Genomic DNA, 7,335 nt, shown 5'->3' with positions numbered 1-7,335 from the left:
CCCTTACCCCTTATCTTCCCCCTTACCCTTGAAGTTGCGCGTTCATGTGAGAGCTAGTGGTGTCTCAATACCCAATTTGATCAAGATTAAGGGATAAGATTGAGTGCTATGTACCCCTTATTTTTAAGATGATTTGAGAGCTCACTTGCTCCTCCAAGGGCTATCCCAGAGCACATAGCGAAACCGGGAATTTTAAAAAAAACATGGCTGCTTGATGCGAGGAATATTTTACAGCTATCTACACAACTTTTTATATGTTTATAATGACTCGGTTTGATCTGAAATGTGCTACACGAACGATGCATAGTATTGTAGGTCTTAACTGAAGCTTTCAAACGGTAGTTTTAGGATACAATTAGCGCGTATACCACCACTCCATTGGCTTATATGGTAGCTTGCCAGCTAGATGCTAGTCCTGCTGCAGCGGATTCGAATTGTATCCGAATCCGTTCGGTTCGTTTACCACAGTTCGGAGCATTCTGGAGATCCGCGGATTTCGGTTTCATGAAGGCATTGCCTTATGTAGCGTATTTTGCCTACTGTAGCCTACGTCCGATACAAAAGGGTGTTTAGGACCCAGCGGAATGCATTCTCTCCAGTGCTGCCCGAGCCAATGAGACTTTTCCCGCCCCTCCCTTCAGACTGTCAGCGTTCAAAACAAACTGGGCTTTAAACTTCGTTGCGCTCGTCGCCAGAGTTCTAAGCCTCGTCGGCCGTTATCCCTTACATGTTACACTCAGTGCACCATGTTTTCAAATGCATTTAGGGGAACATTTATTGCACAAAAAAGCCTTGCAAGTTGTCTGATTGCAGTCAATTAACACATTGCAAATAGCCTGTGGGTCTCATTCATTTTTGTGTTTCTCCCCCAAACCCTCCGTCAAAAAAAAGTCCGCCTTTTTACTATCACGGACATGATCCGAACCGTATCCGAAACCGAGGCCCAAAACGGTTATCTGAACCGAACCGTGGACACACTGATCCGTTTCACCACTATGCTACACACACCCTCAACTCTTCAACGATGGCGGCAGCATCTAAGATATATATATATATATATCGCTCTTCTTCTCTGGCTTTTATTGGCGTTTCGGCGCTCTGGTGACGGGGCAGCCAGCTGGCGACGATGAATGATGACGTACCCGAAACCGAGTGGCGTCTCATTTCATAGGGGAAAGATCTCAGCCCTTGGCCCTTACACTTGCAAGTGCTAGGGTTAAGACAAAGACAAAGACAAAGCAAAAGGGGCAAGGGGAAGAATCGAGATTCGGCCAAAGTCAAGTCGAGTCTTTTATCAGTGTTTGTCAAGCAAGTCTCACTCTCAAGTCCTCAAATTTGCGACTCGAGTCAAGTCATGTGACTCGAGTCCCCCATGTCTGGATTTTGGTACTGGTTTTCTGTCCAAACCATATAATCGCACATTTTCTAATCTTCCATACGCTACACTAATCCCTTTACAGATTTCATGATACTTACTTTATTCTAATAAATAACTTTATCCCTTATCATGTGTGGATTCCGATCTTTGCTCTGACCCGAGCCTCGTCTTAATGCAGCCAAGGAGATGGAAGAGCGTTATGAATAATTATTAGATGATTGTTTTGTACAATGAAAGACAGTAAAGATTCAATATGAATGGCAAAATAAGGATGGGATTTTATTTGAACAATAAAATATGTGTTGGGCAAATTATAGAGAGGCTGAGATTATAGATTTCATATTCAAAAGGCGAAGGGGTGAACATTTTTAAGAAATATATTTAAGAAATATAGGCCTACTCAAAGCCCATATCATTGATATCATACCCTATCCAATAATAAAGAAATTTGAATTTGAATGGTAACAATTCCGTTAAATCCTCGTCCTCGTTTTGAACGTCTCACTCATGTTCTTTCTGATTAGCTCTTAATTGAGATCACCTGTCACGCACCCCGTTATTTAAGGTGAAAACATTGGGTTTGGTTTACTTTTCGCATCGGCCTGTGTCAATCGAGGTTGAGTTTAGTGAGGGTTGATAGTTTTCGATCTAGATTGCAGATCACTATTGTCACTTTATACAAACTGAAAGTATGCGTTGTTGCGTGTTTGTTTTTGTGGGCATTTGACTGAACAGCCCAGACAAATATTGCTACCAACATGGCACTTCGAAACAGACCACCGCAGTGAGTAAAAGTTATTTTCCTTTATTAAATGTTGACGTTTTTGGGCTGTCTCCTCAGACACAAGCCATCAGTATCCCTGCTCTTTGCACCTTGACATGCATGTCGCCTCTGTTTGTTAACCTAGCTTTGCTGATTTGTATCTTGTGATGTGTGTGTGTTTTTCTTAACAGGTGTTAGATGACTGACGAGATCTATGGGGGGGCCCCCTTTGGGCCCCCCCATACCAACTTAGTCTTCAAAGGAATCTAGTGCCATGGGACTCCAGTGTCTTCAAAACATCCTCGGAATACATGTGTATGAATGGTCCACCGAAGGGTTGATCTGGAAGCCACCACGGTCCACGCAGTAATCTGCTGCGTGGGCCGTAGTGGCTTCCAGAGCCATCTTTCGGTCTTGGTCAGGATTTGTTACAGTTGCCCTGCAATGTAGCAGGCTACGGGTTTCTGAAGAAGCCTGCTTTACGTAGCATTGGAGTACAAATATTGTGCAAAATGCTCATGTAATTGCACTAGCACTAGTAACCTGTAGATTAGCTTAGTTTAACGTCATTCCGTGCTGTCTCTGTCAAATGTGTGGCTTACTTTAAGTCCACAAGGCCCTCTGGTAAACCACGTTGGAACACCCCTGGACAAGGTGATTAGTCACTGGGTGTGTGCTAAAGTTTTGTTCCATTTTTCACTAGTTGGTTAAGGTTTGGTAGAATTGTTTGGATGCTAGCGACGTGATGGCGTATGTACAAGAGCCTACCGTGGCCAGGCCACAGTTGCGACGGTCACGGCCAGATGGCCTAGTGTGAGTGCAACCTTGATTGCATTTGTATACTGTTTACCATTGGATGTTTATGCAATTTGGCTTAATTCATCCGCAGTAAAGCTGCATTTGACTATTCCAGGGTCGTTTTGTACAGGCTTTCAATTGACCAGGTCGGTTCAACCTTGTTGAGACATAACAATGGCAGAACACCCCGTCAGTATGAGAGGCCCTGGCTTGTCCCTAGACTAGAAATGTGAACAACAGAGAGACACTAAAATACACCAACATTCTACACTGCCTATCAAAAGAGACTTCTAAAACATATCTGCTAGAACAGTTCCTATACTTTTTGTATAATTTGGTCATGCTGCAAATTTACTTTTTGTAGTTGCTCCATATTTAGTTCTTTGACAGCCTCACCTGCTAGAAAAGTCTATTCAAATCGGCTAAATATAATGAACTAAATTAATAGCCATGAAATGTTGTCACTCATACTAATGGCAAATACCCTCTTTCAGTTGGTGGTTCAACACTGATGTCTCTCTAGGCTTGAGGGAGAGCTCACAAGTAAATTACACAAATGTCCTGGAGCAATTGGGAATACACTTTTATTTAGTCTACCTGACCAGGGACATCTTTGAACTATAGGTCACCTAACCCAAACTTTTCACTCTTGTTAGGTTGTCCTTTTCTCTTGTTTTAACCCGGAAGGGCTGAAATATCAACATTTCAGGTATTCTGTTTGGATAATGTGCAAAACTTGTGGCTTCACTAATAAAAAAAATTAACGAATGTATTTTTCTTAATGTGGTTAAACTATTTAAAGATTTGTATGCAAAATATTTCTGCTCAATTTGTGGTCAATGAAACTCTGAAATTTTTTAATTTGATAAAACACAACTATGGGTTAAAGGTATTTGCTTTGGGCATCTTTTGATATTTTTAGAATCTAGCTCCATTGTCGTTAGAAATGGTGTCTCCCAGTACTGCAAAGTGCTTCCACAAGTTTAAAAAAGAATGGGCAGAAAAGGAACTGCCAACTAAATCTATTTAACATGGGTAGAAAGTTTCCATGGAAGCTCTTGGCTGCTGGTTCCCAACACAGCTCCACTGTTAGCCTGTGACCTTGCGTTTAACTTTTTTCGACTTTTGGTGACTTTCACAAAAGAAATGAACTGGTTAATACAATAAACAAGACATTTCATGGTACCATTTTGAACTGTTTGTGGATATTGCATTAAATCCATATGCTTGAAACTTTTCAATAATGCACATCAACGAAACAATGGAATGAAATAAATAGTTCAAGCAATTTGTGGGACTTGGCTGCTTTTACATTATTACTCATTTTGGGGGTTATTTCAGTCTCTCCAACCTGCAGGTCGTGCGAAGAATCATGGGAATATTCTATAAATGTCTTTATCATCTTTCGTCTCAACACTTCTGCTGCAGCCGCTGTTGAAGCGTATGAGTCCTTTGAGACCCCCTTTGATAAAAGGGGTTCTCAAATGTTGACCCTCAGTCACCTATTGCATCACTTCCTTTAGGGCTTCGGCCTCCTAATTGATCATTACAGTATAATTGAATGCCCTCTTTCATATATATGATACCTCCACCACTGGGACGTGGCAACAATTCTCCAAATCCATATGGGGGGGATGCTTGTGGACAGTAGGGGTGTATACTCGACATAAATAGGAAGCAAACTCATCTCACAAATGAGTAATGACATCTCACAAATATTTATTTAATAAATTGTTTCAATTTATAATAATCCAAAATACGTTGGCTTTTTGTCGACGCTCACTTCCGGGTTGGCCAACATACGTCATCCCTCCACCACTCTACTGTAAAAACACATGTTCAAGTTGAATGAGAATAATAATAATAATAATTCTGCCATAGTATTTATTTAAGGGGGGGGGGGGATACAAGTCTTTTGGCCATTTGTAGTGTTGATCAGCAGAGAAATAATTTGTCCGTAAAGACGGTGACGTCGCTTAGCAACGGTAGACGCTGGGGTAGACAAGTCACCGGACTACTACCCATGCAAGTGAACGGAGCGTTCCACGGCATTGAGAAGACCCGTGTAATAAAGGCCTATAATATTTCTGTTTATGGCATAGATTTCTCCTCAGATTAGGCCAATAAACCAATGGTAAAATAAAAATAAAAACGCTTGATCAAAGGCCCGGCCCGAGTATAGTGGTGGGAAATATCGGCCCGACCCGTCCCGCATCGGGCTCGGGCTCGGGCAGAGAATCAGCCTGGCTCCGCCTCTTCCGCTACGTAGCTAAAATGGCTGCCGTTGAGTACGGGGAGTGTCCTTCGATCCACACTTCAGGATTAGCCCGTTTTGAGTACGGCATCCGGGTCCTTGAAGTATACTTCTTTTCGCCGGATCTTACTCAAATTTTGGCTAGTAAGTACGGACAGTACGGGTATTGGAACACGGCACAGGTTTGAGCGTGTGCATGGGTTGAATTGCGTGTGTCTCACGCCGAATGCATGAGACATGAGAGCCCTGTACTTACGTGACACAAACCAGCACCGCAAACGTTCTCTCCCGCTTGAGATGACGTCTTTCTTTATAGGTTCATGGGTCTGATTCGCCGATTTCCCATGCTGATATCCCCGAAGATTCTCGGGCATCTTCGACAATTTGGCTATAGATTGTCTCATTACACGCTAAATAATATAATTATAGCCTAATTATATATATAGCCTATACATATATATAGGCAATATATATAATTAGGCAATATATATATATATATATACATATAGCATTTGTGGTTTTGGCATAAACATTACTAGGGTGCACTGTACTATCTGCGCACACCCTTTCTGAAGCCTCTCTCGCTCTCTCTCTCTCTCTGTCCCTCCCTCTCTCTCTTTCTCTCTCTCTCGTACCGTTTTGTGGAGCACGTTAATTGTCTTGGAACACTCCCATTCAGAATGCATTGGTTTACATTTCGTTCTGTGTAACACGCAAAAAGTCGGACTATCGTGCTCTGGAACACGCTTCAATAGATTAACGTTCGTGCGCAGGAGCACGCAATCGCGTGATACCGGGTTGAAGTGTTATGCAGGAGTGTCAATAAACAGGGTTAGCATCTCGAACGAGGCAGTTTTCCTCCTGCATGATACATTTTTAATATCAAGTGCTTCACTTTTTTTAATGAAAAATACACAAATAAATCATACAAAATCTGTAACTTGGAAGTTAAGCAATAGGCTATTGAAAATTTGCCTGTTTGTTCATAGGAACTGCAGTAAAATGGCATGCTGTTCATTAAAATAGCTTTGTGTTTGTTTTTTTCAATTGTATTTGTTGTACAGCAATTAGATATCCAAGCTCAGTGTCCTGTATGATGTTTTAGCTTTAAATTATTTGGTATTTTTGAAAGATAAAATATAGTTGACAGTTGACCAACATTTCTTTTTTTTTATTAATGTTGGACATGCCCACAAACGGGACATCAGGGTGAAAGGGGTTAGAAATCCAAAGTCTATGAAAAACGTGTTAACTGAGGAGATGAGTAAAGTGGACCACATCGCCACCACTACAGACTGCTGGTCAGTTAGGAGAAGGAGCTTCCTTGGTGTGACTGCTCATTGGGTGAACTCTACAGACCTGACTAGACGATCAGCAGCCCTAGCTTGCAGAGAGCTAAGAGGTTCCCACACCTTTGATGTTTTGGCCACCGCACTCAATGACATCCATACTGAATATGGCATCAGGAACAAAGTTGTGAGGACAACAACCGATAATGGCTCCAACTTCCTGAAGGCTTTTCAAGTTTTTAGTGTGGACAAAAACAATAATGAAGCAGAAGAGAAAGAGGATGAGGAAGGGAATGAGATGGAGGGAGTGGAATTTGTTGACATGACTTCAATCCTTGTTGAGAATGATGGCTTTGAGTTTGAGCTTCCGAAACATCAACGATGTGCTTGTCATCTGCTCAACTTAGTGTCTACAGTTGATGCTGAAAAAGCAACAGCCAACGATGGATACAAAAAACTGCAACGCTCAACATTCAGCAAGTGTTATGGGCTGTGGAATAAGTGTGGAAGATCCTGCCAAGCAGCTGAAGCTGTGGAAGATGCCTGCTCCCTCCAGCTGCTACGACCAAACGCCACCAGGTGGAACTCAATGTTTATGGCTGTGGAAAGGCTCCTCAAGATTCTGAGAGAGAAGGGAGAGCCAGCTTTGAGAGAGATCTGTGCAGAATTGAAGGTGCCAATGTAAGTTTGAATTATGTATTTATGTATTTTTTATTTTTATTTGATTTTTTGGGTACAATATTCATACATAATTGTAAAACAGTGGTTTGTTTTCTCCCTAACAGGTTTCATCCAGTTGAGCTCACTTTCCTAAAAGAGTGCTACACCACCATGAGCCCTGTTGCCCAGTCCA

At 41.9% G+C, this 7,335-nt stretch overlaps 1 long non-coding RNA gene across 1 annotated transcript; it reads right to left on the bottom strand.

The window, feature by feature from the left end:
* Positions 1-527: 527 nt before the first annotated feature.
* Positions 528-1,030, bottom strand: LOC132474336 (uncharacterized). The gene is made up of 2 exons (XR_009529642.1): positions 676-1,030; positions 528-631 (listed from the first exon to the last, which is right to left on the bottom strand). It is a non-coding gene; the product is annotated as an uncharacterized LOC132474336 (long non-coding RNA).
* Positions 1,031-7,335: the final 6,305 nt, after the last annotated feature.

This window comes from Gadus macrocephalus, chromosome 16, assembly GCF_031168955.1.
Source record: "Gadus macrocephalus chromosome 16, ASM3116895v1".
Classification (NCBI taxonomy): domain Eukaryota; kingdom Metazoa; phylum Chordata; class Actinopteri; order Gadiformes; family Gadidae; genus Gadus; species Gadus macrocephalus.
The sequence above is the reverse complement of the archived record's forward strand: the minus strand, read 5'-3'. Positions and strand labels throughout refer to the sequence as shown.